A 16,116-nucleotide genomic window follows, 5' to 3' on the forward strand; every position below is an offset into this window, starting at 1 on the left:
ACTCAACACTGTGGCCTTCCCACAAATGAAGCCCTGTCTTTCAAGCACCATTCCTGTTGCCCCCCCGCCTCTCTTTCTGGCGGCAAGGCCCAGCCCAGTATTGTGTGTGTGCTCTGTCTGACACGCTGGCTGTTGGGAATGAGCCATCTGACGGGGAGTGACTGCCAACAAGAGCAGAATGTCATTATGAGTGGAGGCTGCTGCGGGCCTGCCACCATCATAGGGAATTCATCACCACAAGTGATGATGATAATGGACTTTGCTGCAAATGACTTTGGATGAGCAGTGTTTCTGGCAAGTGGTGCTGGGTCTGACTGGAATCTTTTTTTTCTCCATACCTCAGAAACAGAGAAGAAGGCTCTCGGTGTCCCAGCTGGGCCACAGGATGCCCCATGGTTAAAGAACTGACATTGTGTAAATACATTGTGTTTTGTGGGGGACTGGACTGCTGGTTTCTTACAGTCAATGTAGACTCGTCATTCTGATAAACCGCGCTTTCTGTATTTGGTAGAATTAGATATTTACATTAAAGGTCCTATGTTGTATAAAGGTAGATGTCCATGTTTTTTATTATAAAGAAGGTATAGGTTCTATATTAATACTGTGAAAGTATCAAAACGAGCCATCAGGACTAATGTAAGTTTGTGATGTCACAACAAAGCAGTCACTGCTCTCAGCCATGCCCCAAGCCCCGCCCACCTGGACCCACCATCCAGCCTTGCAGGATTTGGTTTCTCTGGGTGATGACCTGAAATCTGCTATATTTTTATTAGATCGCTCAGAAAACAATCAGCCAATCAGAAGAGAGGCTGATAGGGTTCTTAAAACCACAAATATATCTTCTGATGGATATCAACGTTTCAAATAAACCACAGAAAGGTGTAAAATATGGGACCTTTAAGTAGTGTTCAATGACCCTTAACTGTTTTCATGATTCACTCAGTCATAAGCTTGTACAATTCGACTTAATGACATTTCCAACATCACAAACCCTTTATTTATTTATTTATTTTTTTTACATTTTAGCAAATCACATTCCATAATTGGCTGTTACCCTCATGTTAACTCCTCTCAGAGCCCAGGGATTCAAAAATAATTGTCCAACTTTGCCAGAGTGCTCACAGCAAAACTCATCAAGTGATAAATTTAACCACCTAGTGTTGCCTCCGCAGGAGAACATAGCTACAGGGAGGTGAAAACTGTGACGACTCCATTATGATCTACAGGAAAAGGATCTATAATAAGCCCGAGGCTCATTATGAGAAGTGACAAACAACAGTTAGCTGGTTATCAGGGAGGTTGTATCACTATTCTCTGACAGAATCCCTTTCAGTGAATATGAAATGCCTCATTAAAGCGGCGCACTTGAAAGCTTGCACGATTCGACGCCGGATCAAAATGCAGGTTGCCGTCATGAGAGGGGAGATTTCATGTGCAAATGAAATGGAAGGTTAAAAAAGCGCAGTGATAGACTGTTGACCACATAATTAGCAGTTTCAACTCCTTTTTCTCATGAATGCAACATTCTGTCATGCATATTCAAATGTGCGCCCCGCTCTGCCGTTTTAATTGGTTCAAGAGTTTCAACTGACAACAGAGAGGAGAGGATGGCGGCTCTTTCGGCGACGCTCTGGCCTCGGCTGAGAGAGCCGTCAGTCTGTCTGTCATGCAGAACATCTTTCAGGGTTTGTTTACCAGGCATCGCAGTGGAGTGAGTGCTCTCTGGCTGCTAATGTGACAGTTGCACTCTGGCTTTCAGTTCAGTGGACATGTTGTTTTGGAGAGAAAGCAGGAGGATGGTACCCAACTTATCTGATTACCGATGATGTACATCACACATCCCCGGCCGACTTCACGGCGAGACAGCCAAGCGAGGAGGAAAGGATGTTGGGTATCAGTAAACAAGGCTTGACTGACGTGGCGGCAGACGATTTGTGAGGCTCAGCTGAAGATCCGTGCCACATGCATGCCAGTGAGCTGAAGGAGATCAGAGTAAAGGCAGGCGCGCCACGAGACACTGTGGGTCAGACTGGCACTCATACCACACCTGACGAACAGCTTCATGTGTCGCTTCATGGCATATTTCTGATCGCTGACTGAACTCTTGTATTGATTATTGTATTATAACGTAAAGACACATTATGATATTATGATAGATAAAGATTATGTTTCCAGCTCCCTGTGGCACAATTATACTGGGACTATTGTTAAAGCTAGGCTCCGTAGTGCAAATGATTTAAGGTAAATGACAACATGCACAATGGCATTTTAGATCATAGTGTGTTTCAAATGTTGTGGCAGCAGTTTGTGGAAGTCCAGTAGAGACCCTGACCTCAACCCCAGAGAACATCTTTGTTTGCAGGCTACTCAAATGTTGGATTTCTCTTAATTATAAATTAATTTCTGATTTTTTGACAGAAAATCCATATGCCGTTCCTAAAATGGTTAAAAATATATTTTTTCATGTGTCATATTCAGATTCAGCCTAAACACAGAGACTATAGTGAAAGGTGTCAGTTTTATGTCAATATGACATCAACAGGTTTTCTCTGTCAAATCTCAAATTCTCAAATTCACTTCTGTCAAATTGTATGTGCAAATCCCTGCAGTCAGGTTCCAGTATCTGGTGGAAAGACTCAAACCAGAGGAGTGGAGGCTGCAGATTAATGTCCATGATGTTGGGGAGAGATGTAAAACAATTACACATGGGTGTAGCCCTCATATGTCCACGTAATGTATTTTTTGTTGTAGGTTATCAAAGAGACCAAAATATGTTCCAGTATTTTTCAAAGGTAGAAACTGTGGGACTGTATTCACAGATCACAGTTGAAGGACAACGTCTGCATCGATGTTTCTTCACAGACTGAGGAAAATAATATTTTCTCCCAGAATAGAAATGGCAACAATAGAGCTGTAATGATGATGTAGGATGATAAAGAAGTATATGCTTACCAGTTATTTACCGCTACATGTTTTATTTTCTACTCTACTCCCTGACTCACTCACAGCCCTGTGTTACTACATCATCACTAAAACCAAGCGACATAAGCGCTGTGAGCCATCATGGAAGAGAAACCATATGGATTTGTATATGAATCCTGTGGCCTATATTTTCAACATGCAGCCGACAAGCCACCTGATGTTCAGGTAAATATCTGCTTAAAACACATAAACACTGTGCACACCCTGAATTCATCTGGGTGTCAGTCATATGGCAGATGATATTTTCACATTTTAAGCATATGGTCACCTCTCCACACCTCTCTTACTGTCATAATTTCATCCATGGGCAGCTCATATAATTCTTTCAGCATCATGTACCCTTATTTTTGATCTGGCTAAATGATGCCACAGGGACCTGCGCTAACTGTAACCAGCCGTAATCTCAATTTGCAATGCATATGTTTCAGAAAAGAGCCCCACAGTTAGTACACAAAACCCCCCATGAGCGCGGCGGCAGCGGCTGCTGCGGCAGAGGTCCATTAATATGCATAGCTTTGCTAAAAGCTCCAAAGTGACCTACATGACAAGGTTCAGTATACACTCCAACTGTGTGCTACACTTGTGGGACTTAGCCGCCTGTGTTACCTTAATTAGTGTCTTCTTGCCACGGGTGGCTTTTTCCTGGAGAGGCTATTGAACTTACGTGCACACTTGTACGCCGGGGTCACCGCAGGTCACCGGGGTCACTCCAAATGCCTGTCCCCCGACAGCTCGGGCACCTCTCCACAGCCAGCAAAATGGTCGCCATTAGTCTGTAGAGGACGACTGCTAACATCCCCATTAGATGCACTTTAAACTCCTGCAGTGTCCCAGGCTCTCAACAACGACTCTCCAGCTCTTCAAGGTAATCCCCAAGGCCCATCACTGACAGGATGGATCAATTAACAGATTTGTTTGCTTTCCTCTCCGACAATCTCATTTGCATAGCAGCCGGCTTACGCACAGTTTCAAGTTCAAGAGCGCCTCTGACACCGTGTTTTTGTTTTTTTTCTCTATCCTCTACAAGGGGCAGTGGAGGGGCCAAAAATGAAAAATTACCATACATATTACAACTCAGCTGCTCTGCTGATCCAAAAGTATCTAACAGAAGTGGTTAGGAGCACAGAAAGTTACAAGATGTTAGCAACCACTCCAGGGCGAAGCACTGTTGACACTCATTCCTGTTTGGTCTACGTCAAAGGGGAGCTTAGCATTTCCAATGCTAAAGGACAGCTGTTGCTGGCAGGCCTCTTTCTCACTGGCGCAGGCACCACTGTTTAGGGCGGTAATCTGTCAGGGCGGTGGCGTAGCCAATGTGCTCTACCCCTAGGTGGAAGCAGAGAAATGTGGCTCAGGGCTCTATGCATAGCAATGAGGCCAGACAGATGTAAAAATCCACTGTGGTTCTACAGCCTCAGTGCTCTGTGTGTGTGTTCGCCTGGAATCCTCCCCATCAACCTTTCGAACACATCCATTCCCATGATGCAGTGCTGTTACAAGGGCACATTTATGCTGTTTGAGTGGAGGCCCTCGGTGTGATCCAGAGAACTTTTATATTCCCTGACATTACTGGTTACTATTTGTGGAAACAATACAGTGGCATAGTGAATAGTTTTTTTTTTTGTTTTTTTTTTTTAAATCTAACTGCATACATGTGCAAGCTGCTAGACAACTGTATAAATTATCTATCTCTCTATCTATCTATCTATCTATCTATCTATCTGAAAACAAGACTCAATTCTGTATTTCATATTTTCTTATTTCAGTAAGAAAGAAAAATGTGTTTAAATGTGCTGCAGTTCCATGACACAGACTGTATGCACATGATTTTAGAAGTTCATAAACAAACAGCCAAGACAAATGTTATTTATAACAAATGCACTTAAAAAAAGAAAAACTCATGATAAATGAATGAATACAAATGAAAATACCTGCTCCATGACAGATGTTCAGAGGACCTCCTCATATCCACTTACTCACAGGTGTGCAGACAGATAACAAGAGGCTGCTTCCATCCAGCAGTGGCATTCTCCTTTTCACTCAGGTTTGGTCTCCACCAGCTCCTGAGAACAACTCGTAGATGTTCCTCTGTCTTCACCAGCTAGTTGCTGATTTGGTTTGTTTGTTTGTGATTTGGTGTTGGTTCGTGGATTTGTCAGGGCTTGTCTGCTGAAACAGCTCCCTGCTGCGGCTGGAAACACTGAGACTGAACCAGGCAGTAGCCTAAATGTACTGTTAAATCAAAACGAGGAAATAAAAGAGCCTGAAAAACTCTGTAGAGTTGTAGAGATGGTGATAATTTCCTGAATTTGTCACGATAACCAACCTCTTTCTTCTTCTTCTGTGAAAACAGCTGGGTTAAGGCTCATACACCTGCAGAGTTGGTAACATTTATAGTTTCTCTCACAAACTGTTTAGGGTCCTCTGTGTGAATGCTACGTACTGTATTTTCTTATAGTTTGCATGCATTGGTAATTTACTATTAATTTTACTATCAATTCTATAATGATAAAGTGTTCTACATCTTGAAAACATTGACACCTTCTCTCATAAAATGACAGACTACAAAGATAAAAGTAGAGTAGTAGTTGAGGACCATCAAGCTTTTATAGTAAACACAATGTATAGATTTGAGTATTCTTCAGGTAGTGACTGTTTCTACATAAATATAAAATAACACTGCAAATGTTAGATTACATGACCTTCTATCCAAAAATGATAATAGTGGATGTGATTATTTATGCCTCCTAAAAACACAGTGGCCTTTTAGAGTCAAGGATGATTAACAGGGGATCTAATGTAACATTCATTTGTGAAAGAAAGACACACACACACACACACACACACACACACACACTCCCAAAGATAATTATCTGTACCACTTGCATACTGTTTTCATGATTAGGTGTCAAAGTTCAGTAGCTGGTAATGATTGTCAGCACACGGCGTTTCCCGGCTCTACAATTTGTGGTTCATTGGGAATCAGAGCACTCGGGTCCTATAGATTTAGAAATGCCAATCAGAATGAAGGGAAGCGGGAACCAAATGTAAACACTGAGAGTATTTTTGACACTGTGCATAAGGACGTGAGGCAAATTAGCCAGGAAACGACGGCGTAAATATGGAGCCGATCCCACTGCTTAATTTAGCTAAATATGCTAAGGTCTCCTTAATTATAACCACAGCAATTTGCATCACTGCTGCTGCTGGTTTAACTGTCATATCCTGCAAATCACTAAATTGCACGACTTTTCTTATTCCACACAAGCCTGCAACTGTACTGATTTCTGTAATTAATGTGTGTGTTTCACTAATCAGACAGAACGTCTTGGACGGCAACAAACCAAAGTCTGTTTCCTCAAGTTCCCTCTGCCTCAGTGTCAACCTTTATGTCTTATCATTCAGAAGCTGTGTGAATACAAAATGTGTTGTTGTTATTGACCCTGTATCATTTACACTGACTAGTACATGTTGTATTCTTTACTATTCACAAAAACTTCAGCTCCAGTTTTTTGCTTGTATATTCATTTATTTGGATCGTGATGAGCCACGGCCAAGGTAGCAGCTACTCTTCCTGGGGTCTAGTCAAGTAAACATTTCATCATAATGCAAAACAATAATGTCAATAAAAATCCAAGACAAAAAGGGAACAAGAAAATAATGACAAAAACAAAACTACCGATGACAATAACAGAATGAAAAGTACCCAGGCTGTGTCTAAACAGTCAGTAAAACATTGAAAAACAATAGAAAAACAATAGTAGTACCACAGCATTTATAAAGAGCATATACAGTGACTGAAATAATGTATGTAATCTGTAAATGTTTACACAAAAGCTGACTGCAGAGCACACATTCAGTTATTGAACTGGGGTGGACTTACTATACCAGCTTTTGAAGCTTTCAACCACATCTTACAGTCCTCACTCTGCAGTGCAGCTAAAAGCACAGAAACTAAGAAGGTTTTACGCTTCCATTATTTTGTCAGAAATAAGGAATTAACATCATGGCTCAAATCCACAAAGTTTCTTTTGTCAGGATTATGGTTATTTTTTGTTTTCATATTTTTTGGGATGGGGACTAACATGACACATATCAGAATACATATGTTGTGGGCGAAATGTAATGGCAACATTTTGGCAGCTTTTTTGGATCATGTTCTTATAATGCTCAAGGTTACAGATCGAAAAACAAAGATTTTATTCAGGTTTGTCTCCACTGTAACCTCTATACAGTCAAATGTGCAGCGCTGCATAAAAGCTGCAAGAACTGCAAGAACAAATTAGTTTCAATTCTTCACTGTCATTGTGGTGGAACAACAGATTACACAAACTGCTCAATGAATAAACGCTCGTTCGCTCATGTGACTCTGCTCTGCTTTCACTGTAGGTGAGATCGCACCAGAACAAAACCACTTCATTGGCTGCACCACAACAGGAGCCATTCGAGGCCCACAGCATCACATGGAGACGGTCCACAGTAAGTCATGCAGGCATGTAAAGCAGCCTCTCAGCCGAATGCTAATGATTAATGAGGCACATGGGTAAACCTAGCTGCAGATCCCCTCCTCTCCCATGTGCACTTGTCATGTGTAATAAAGTTTGCTGCTTCGGTTTCAAAACTTAAAAAAGAAACTATGATTCCCTCTGTGTGAGGTCATGTTCAGATCTTCAAACTAACTGTAAAATGTGCCTCAGGCTTTAAGAAAACTTTAAATCCCTACTTATTATATTATTGGGGTTCTGCAGGAAATTCTTCAGGGCTTTATTTGTTTAAAGGACCTTTAGGTTCATATGGAGTCCCTCTGGATCTTGGCTGAATCCCCAGTGAACTCCTTGTCTTTATGGTGACAGTCACACGTGGTATGTTTTCAAGCCTCTTATCAACACTTCAGATTAACAGGCCTGCAGTTCACACGTTTTAGTTCTTGGCCTGTTAGGATCCTCAGAAACATGGTCCTTTGGACATGGTCACACTGCCAACAGATGGTGAGAGCATCTTTATGCTTAGCGGATGGAGACAGACAGCAGATAGCTGAGTGCTTTGGTTAAAGAGACCCTTCCCCATCAGCAGAGACTCTTCTAGGCGGTGACACGAAATGTATGTTCCCCTGAGGCATAATTAATGTCTGCTTTTAAACTTATGTGGCCACTAGAGATGTTGTGGAGACGCAGCTTTCATCAGTAGCTGAGGAAAACAGAGACATATGAAGACAGGTTTCGTGACAACGTCAACATGAGGTTCAGCTCTAAAGGGGTTAAGCTGCTGTAACACTTGAGCGTGATGATGATGATTATGAAGAGGAAGCTTTATGATGTTCAAATCATGGATTAGAAAACTTACTTTGCATAAGTTGGTTTGGAGTTTATCTTGTTAAAAAATGTTAGTTCTTTTTTGTTTTTACTTGAAAGTTGATAAAGAGGATGTTTAGCAAATTAAAAGCTCAAAACAAAATGCCTACTACCACTACTGTTCCAGTACCGTTACACATTGAAATTACTGCTGGTTTTAAGAAATAAGATTAATTTGTATCTGTAAATTAATACAACACACAAAGCCATCACTTTCTAGTACATGTAAGGTTTAGATGTTAATTTTATTTGAGTTAATTTACAAAAATATTTGGACACTATATATAGTTAATTATTTACACACCTTTGTTCATACAGTTAACTGTTTATATTTTTATATTTACATTTACATCTTGAAAAACTGTTATTGTAACCTCTGATTAAACTGATTAGTTTAGCAACATGTGACTTAGTTGTTGTTTTTGTGAAGCGGATGAAGTAAAAGTGCTGCTTGAAAAGTTAATCTTTCTCCATCCAGCTGCTCCACACCACCACATATCGAACCCTCACCTCACGTACACATATATTAAGTTTATATAGGACTAATTTACAACAGCAAACTTCTTTTTATCAAGTCCGGCCCAGGCTGTTCACTGCATGTCACCCCCTGACTTTTCTTTCTATCTCCACTATCGTTATAAAAATAAAGCAGAAATCTTAAAAAAAGAAATATATAGAGAAAGTTTGAATACTAAAACATGACACTGTAGGATGTGTTCATGTTGAGAAAGAGGTAAGAGCTTGTACAAAGTAGGTCAATATACAACCTGACAAGATACAAGCCCATTCTCTTTTGGTTAAAGAGCATATGGAGATTGTTTTCACTCCACATCCTCACCATAAACACTGAACAGGGCATGTGTGTGTGTGTGTATATGTGTGTGTGTGTGTGTGTGTGTGTGTGTGTGTGGTGTGGGGGGGGCTAGTTGAAAACGTGTGTCTCCTTTAGTGGTAGCAACTCACAATATGTCTAATGAGGCATCAGGATGAAGAAGTTTGTTGTCTCGTGTAACCAGATGGATGTAGGCCGTGATTAAAACTAATTAACTCTCCCCCAGATCTAAATAACTTTTCTGTCATTAATGCACATATTTTACACCTCATTAGAGGCACGGTGATTGGAGGTAGAAAAAAAAAGAAAAGAGAAGAGAGGAGAGGAGAAAAAAGAGGAAGTCATTTGCATTTCAGATTCACAATATGCTTAGGATGGGAAAACAGGGTATGCACGCAGGGAGGAGAGAAGGAGATGATGGGAAGTGGCTTAAAACACTCCAGGCCACATCTGTGTGAGCTGAACGAGCTTCAGCAGGAGACACATGACTTCTTCTAATTAACTGTAAGGTTCCTTTTTCTTCTCTGGTTGTTGTTGTTATGCGAATGACCGACGTAATCGCCCCCCGCCCCCCTCCCCCTTCTGCGCCGAAATGTGCATCGTGGGGTGAAACGGGCAGGATGTTAACTAATTTTATTTTTAATCTTCCCTTTTGCCGCCGAGCGTGTCGTTCGGGCATCGCGTCTTCTGAAATTTCCTCGCCTCTTTCATGGAAACATATTGGGGCAGAATTCGCCAGCTGTCGGCTTCCTCTCCCTTCTGCTGCCATTATCCTCAGGCCCCACCCCGCCTTATGGCCGGCCAGTGTGCCAGGAACGGGGGCCCGTCCAAAATCAAAAGGTGGCTCTTTTCAATTCAGGCCATCGTCACACCCTCCCCTGCACCCCACCCTACCCCACCCCTCACCCTTCACCCCCCTACCTTCCACCACCCGTGCACACAACCTAGACACTTCAGAAACACGCGATCCATGTTTTTTGCCACAATGCATATCATGGCCTTCACTCCCTAACTCATGATAGTGTCTCTCATGCGACCATATGCCAACCCCCCATCCCAACCTCCCCTCCTCCTCCACCTCCTCATCCTACTACCATACCACCCTAACCAACCTCATCACCCTTGAACATGTCTGTCTCTGTATCAGCATACACTCAACATATAGAAGAACTTGCCCAAAAATATCAGCTACATTATCGTAATTAATATAATTAATATATCAAACAAAAGTAAATTTGACAAAAATTATGGCAAATGCTCATTACAACTTGATTAAAATGACAAGCAAAAACACCTTGTTATGAAAAAATAAAGTCAAGAGGCTGTAACTGCTTAAAGGAGCTGTTTCTAAGCTTTGCTGTTGCTACATAGCCAACGTTAGCATTAACGAGTGTTAGAAACGTTGTGAGTTCAGTATTAAACTTCAGTCCGTTACTCAACAACAGTTGTCTCCAGAGGTGGAAAGCAACCCCTTTTGTTTTGCTTCTATTTCTATCACCTTTTTTATTTTACTGAAGTTAGCATGCTAACCAGCTAGCCCAAGCCCACTCAGCCTGTCAAATCACTTTCCGATACCGAGGCACTGTAGCGTCCAGAAGAAGTTGATGCATATCATTGTCTTGTAAATGCAAAAGTGGCTGAAGCTCTTGGCCAGACTGGTAAGAAAACTGTGGTAAATGCTAACATTAACTATGTAGCAATAGCAAAACTTACAAATATCTCCTTTAATCAGTTATAATAACTAATATCCACAGATTTCCTGTTGATCAACAAATGAATGTGCCGTTGCTGCCTTTGTCAGTCAGTTATGAGGTCATTATTAGGAGTGTTAGTGGTGTCACCACTGCAGTGGACTGTCGTTAATATCTCCCCCACATTAAGTGAGTCTCTCTCCTGTGAAGCTTGTCCAGTGGATTATGTTAGGCTGAGTTACTTCCTCTGCCCTCAGGCTCTGTGTCATATGCTGCTTTAGGACCTGGGGGACTGAGGGGCCCTTCCCTGTTGTTCTCTAATGGAATCCAGCTTCCACTGAGATTTCAGAGACGTCTGTGTGCAATGTTATCGCTTGTCACAGTCGGGCCTTGTCTTGAATCTAAAAAGCCTTGTCAGAATGATGTAAGGAGACTGTGATTTGTCTGAGTGGGACAGTGGCTGTTAAAATAGGGTTTGAGCACTTTCAGGGGTCCCTAAGGTGACTCCTTAGGGTCCCCTGGAAACAGAGGAGTAGTTCAGTGTATCTCACTAAAAATGATCCATCTAAGAGAAAGTATTAACTACACTTTCTATTTTGGTCCAAACCATCCGTAATGACTTGGTTTATGTGGTTTTTCTTCGGTTCTCAGCTGTTTTACCTCTGAACAAACTGTTGATCCAGAAACAGACAAGTATGAAATAGCATGTTGAAAGATTTGTACTGAGCATGTCTGGTGTTTAGTTAGAGGTCAGTTCTTTGGTGAGTTATTTTGCTGCAGCTCAGGCTTCCTCTCTCACAAGGCCTGGGTATCTGGTGTGGCTGGAACAAGGGAACACGGCTGGCATTTCCTCATTAGGATATTCGTTAGCCCCATTTTGCTGCTGTCAGAGCCAATCTCGGTTATATCTCTCCACCCAGACCTCCATCGTTTCAGAGAGGGGAGAAAGACGAGGGGTAAGAGAATCCATCTGAATATCTCAATAAATACTCTCCTCTATTCAAGGGCTCGAGGCTCATTAGTAGGATGAGGAGATCGTAAACAGAGGCTCAGGTGGTTTGGGTAGATGGAGACCAGGGGAAGACATTTTAGATACCCGGAAATAAATAAAAAACAATGTTTATAGACACTAATCGACATAAACAAAGCCTTTACAGCATCTAAAAACATTAAAAGCTTAGTGTTAGTCCTTATAATAGAAGCTGTCAGTGTGAAAGTTATGGTATGTTGGGAGCAGGCCTGTTGTTTTTAGGTTCATGAACTGCGGAAGGTCTGATATATGCAGATATTTGGATAAAAATAAAATAAAATCTAAAATATTACAACATAGCGCACAATTTCTAATGCAAAATCTAAAAACAATGTTATTTGTGTATATTTTTAGATTATGTAAGTATGTCTTGCATATCCAAATGTATAGGTCTCCTGTAGCAGCTATATGTTTAGGGTGACATTATTCATTTTTAAGGTTGCATCTGGGTCAGTCAGCCAGTCAAGTGTGCATGTTTGTGTGTGTGTGTGTGTATATGTGTGTGTGTCATTCACAAACCGAATGCTATGCTCAGACCCGTTTATATATTTATTTATTATTTTTGCTTGTGTGTCGGCGTTAATTCGGTCTAACAAAAGCGCTCATTAGTTCTAATAAATCCTGTGACTTTGCCTTGTTCCACTGGAGCCTGACCTTTCTCCCTGCGCTGCCCGTAAAATCTCCTGCTAGGATTTTCCTGTTTGATGCCTCCGTTAATTGGGAATGATTTGAGCTTTTTCTTCTGCTTTTGTCGCCGGTCGAATTCAGCATGGAGCTAATGGCAAATGTCACAGTGAATTGGCGGCTACATTAGCTGGGAGAGCGCAAAATAATTTTTTTTTTTTCCTTCCCTCCCAGACGATGTATGTACATGACCAAAACGGACCTTCAGAAGGCCAGCCTCCTCATTAATGGGAGGCTTTCTTGAAAGCAGGCGATGCAACAGTTGTGGGCATCATGTGGAAGCATCAGAAACAACAGGATTATTTCAACCTTACTAGCTCTTGTCATTAGCCTGTGCCCTCCACATCTTAAACACCGCTAATGAACGGCGATTTGCGGTGGGGAAAAAAAAAAAACTGCCCAGCAAAGATTAGAAAGCAACAGGATGATCAGATCTAATTATGCTTGTACACCTCAAACAGCATGGCATTTGGCTGAAAGGTCAAGAGAAATCCCCAGCCTTAATCTGCCGAACCTGTGCCTTCTAGCGCCCTTGGTTAGCGGCTAATAGCAGCCAGTGAGAAATGAAACTGAAACTCAGCCCCTGGAAGACAGAAGCAAAACTTTTCTCGGAGCGTCCCCCCAGCTCTTTAGGAAACGGTGACATGTATAGTTCGGCATCATAACAAACGCACCATGATCTTGGCCGGTGGATTTATTTTAGGGGCAGCGATGTGTGCAAAGCTAATCAAGCGTGTTTTACACCAGCATTTTCACCACAATTGTAAAATGCAATTATTTGAATTAAGACCAAAAAAAACAACTCCTAAAAGTAACTTCCTGTGTACGGCTGACTGGAGACTCTTGTCCTCAGACACACTGCGGACTTCTAACTTTATTTGTCAGCTGGACCTAATGATCTGCTTATGTCCTTGTCTGTACACTCAGTTCCTTCCTCAAATTGTATTTTGTTAACAAACATGAAAAATAGCAGGCATCAGATTGCAGCCATTCATTCAGACACACACACACACAAACAGACACACAAACACCCTTGAGACTTTGTCCTCTCAGCTGATATTGCATTCTATCCCAGCAGATCTATTTGGAGATTGAGGACGGGGACGGGCCATTTTCAAAATGCTATATTCACCCATCATGTGCTAAAAACATAGTCTGTCATAAAACTGATTATATTTTTTTTGCTGTTAATGTGCATTGTGGGGGAAAAAAGGATGGCAGCCAGAGAGATGGAGAGGGGCTAGGGGTGGGGGGGTGATAGGGAGAACCTTGATTAAAGTAAGATGCATGCGCCTCTATGAATCAGAATATATAAATCAAGAGTCAGTGTAGCAGAGTGGAGCAGTGAGTAAACAGCCCATTAGATTTTACTGAGCATCATCACGCTTCAAAGTCTCTCTCCTCTCTCTTTTTGTAAAAGCTTTCTTCTCACTGCCTCCTGATTCCTTAATGCTTCACCAAACTGACTTTCTGCTTGACTTCTATAAATATGTAGCACTAAATATGTTGCGTTATACATCCTCGGGTTTCCTCGGGGAGAGAAAGAATGTGTTTGTCGGCATGGTAAATAACTGCAGCCTGACAGACTGCGTCGTGACTCCGAGTTCCCCTCTGTGTTGGGTGTCTCTTTGGCGCTTTGTCTCCTTTAACGTGATTCACCAGAGCAATAACGGGGCACTTAAGCATGCCCCGGTTTCTGCTTTTTCCCACATCATCATCATCATCACCACACATGGACTTTGTCGTACCCACTGCACATTGGGCACTAGGGCAGCAGAGGTCCGTTTCAGCCACGTCGGCAGCTGGACGATAGCAGATGCACTTCTCGGAAAAGAGAAGCAAGCATAAGACGTGGGTCAGGAATATGGGGGGAATGGGGCGAGAATGCAACACGGCGTCAAGGCCCAGTTCATCTCTGCTGCTTGTCTTGTCTCGTCGAGCGTATGTGTCGTCCTCGCTGCTTCTTACAGGCAGCAGCTGAGCCAGTCGCAGTGGGGTCTGTGCACTCGCCACTCCACTCAGCCTGGCGTCTGCCGGCTCGGGGGCTGACATTTCCAGAGGTGCTAAGTCACTCAGCATCTCGTTACTCCCTCTGACAAGTCAGCCCGCATCATAGCGAGCGCCAGCAGACTTGAGCCGAGGCCAGGAGGAGAGGCCTCTTTCACACAAGTCACTGATCTTCCCTGCTGGAGGTGCCGAGATCTCAAGGTGTTTACAGAAGATCGAGCGAGGTGTCAATCACGCTTTTGGCCCCGCACGCTACCCCTGGTGCCAGTCAGGTGTGAGGAGTGGTGCGAGGTCGAGGCGGGGGATTGGTTGATGGAGGAGAAGGGCATCGCAGTGACAGCTCCGCGGTGTCAGCGGTCAGATTGCCCAAAACCAAACTTCATGGCTGATTTTCTTGGGTGCAGTGGTCGAGAGTGACACAAGTTCCCCACCCGGAGGTAAAAATAGAAGCTTGATTCACTTGTCATTTTGCACCGAGTGCAGTCGCAACACACCATGAAGGAGTCCGGGATCATCTGCTCATTCGGCCTGTCAGCTGGAGAGTTATTGGAGGGTTTAGAGAAAAGGTCACTCCACTGCTGAACTGACTGTTCAGTCTTTCAGTGAAGCAGAGGAGTCCCAGTCATTACAGCATGTTGCTACCACACAGTTTCCACTAATTGTCACAAGAAAAATCACTTTGACTTTTGACTCCTTTTTATAAACATTAGACATTATGTGGAGATTATCAATGCAAAAATTCTGTTTTGTTGTTGTTTAATATTGAATATTGAACTATTTACATATGCAGAAAATAACCATTGTAATTTGAGAGAAACCCATTTAGAGAAATGCATTGAAGCTCACTACAAGAACCAAATGAAATCCCTCCAGTTTTTACCTTTTAGATTTTGCCTTTTCACAATATTCATTCAATTCAATTCAATTCTATTCTATTTAATTTGTATAGCACCAAATCATAACACATTATCTCAAGGCATTTCACAGGGTAAGAGAGGGACTAGGAACTGCTATACTGTTGATTGTATTCGTATAAATAATAAAAGTAATACCCCTATATAATTGTGTCATTATCATTATTAATAATAATGATGATGAGTGTTGTGGTGGCAGATCTGGATCCTGCAGCTCCAGAATCAGAGGTACCTTTAACCTAATGCAGCCTTTCACTGTCTTAGAGTGATATGATCCATTTCCCTGCTCTGAAAAAACTACTTGAGCAAAGTAACACAACAGATGTAATTTGATGGCTCCATTTTTAATTCCTTTTAAGTCAGAGAACGAGGGGAGGCAGAGAACCACCTTTCTATTATGCATGTGTTGCCATTACCCAGTGAAGAGCTCGGCCTGACAAGGTGGCGTATCCCATCATGAATTAATCACCCCGGCTATTCATCAGAGGTGACTTTGAAATTTTTTAAACATCGCCAGTTTTAAATCAGCCAGACTGATTTTTTTTTTTTGGGGGGGGGGGGGGGGGATGGGGGCATAATTTATTCAAGTTGAGGTTTACGCAATGCATTACCAGCCATGCTTTGG

The 16,116-nt window shown here is 42.2% G+C and overlaps 1 long non-coding RNA gene across 4 annotated transcripts in view; it reads left to right on the plus strand.

The window, feature by feature from the left end:
• LOC139624671 (uncharacterized) overlaps positions 1–16,116 on the plus strand; it is a 73,720-nt gene that overhangs the window by 44,163 nt on the left and 13,441 nt on the right. For 3 of the 4 annotated variants that reach the window (XR_011691714.1, XR_011691715.1, XR_011691716.1), the window contains exon 3: positions 7,372–7,461. This is a non-coding gene — a long non-coding RNA (uncharacterized lncRNA). Of the gene's footprint in view, positions 1–7,371; positions 7,462–8,137; positions 15,976–16,116 lie in introns of those variants that run through there. The other variant, XR_011691717.1, reaches the window with a different exon arrangement.

This window comes from Trachinotus anak, unplaced genomic scaffold (genome assembly GCF_046630095.1).
Source record: "Trachinotus anak isolate AG129_WGS33_773 ecotype Australia unplaced genomic scaffold, CSIRO_AGI_Tana_v1 ptg000008l, whole genome shotgun sequence".
NCBI lineage: Eukaryota > Metazoa > Chordata > Actinopteri > Carangiformes > Carangidae > Trachinotus > Trachinotus anak.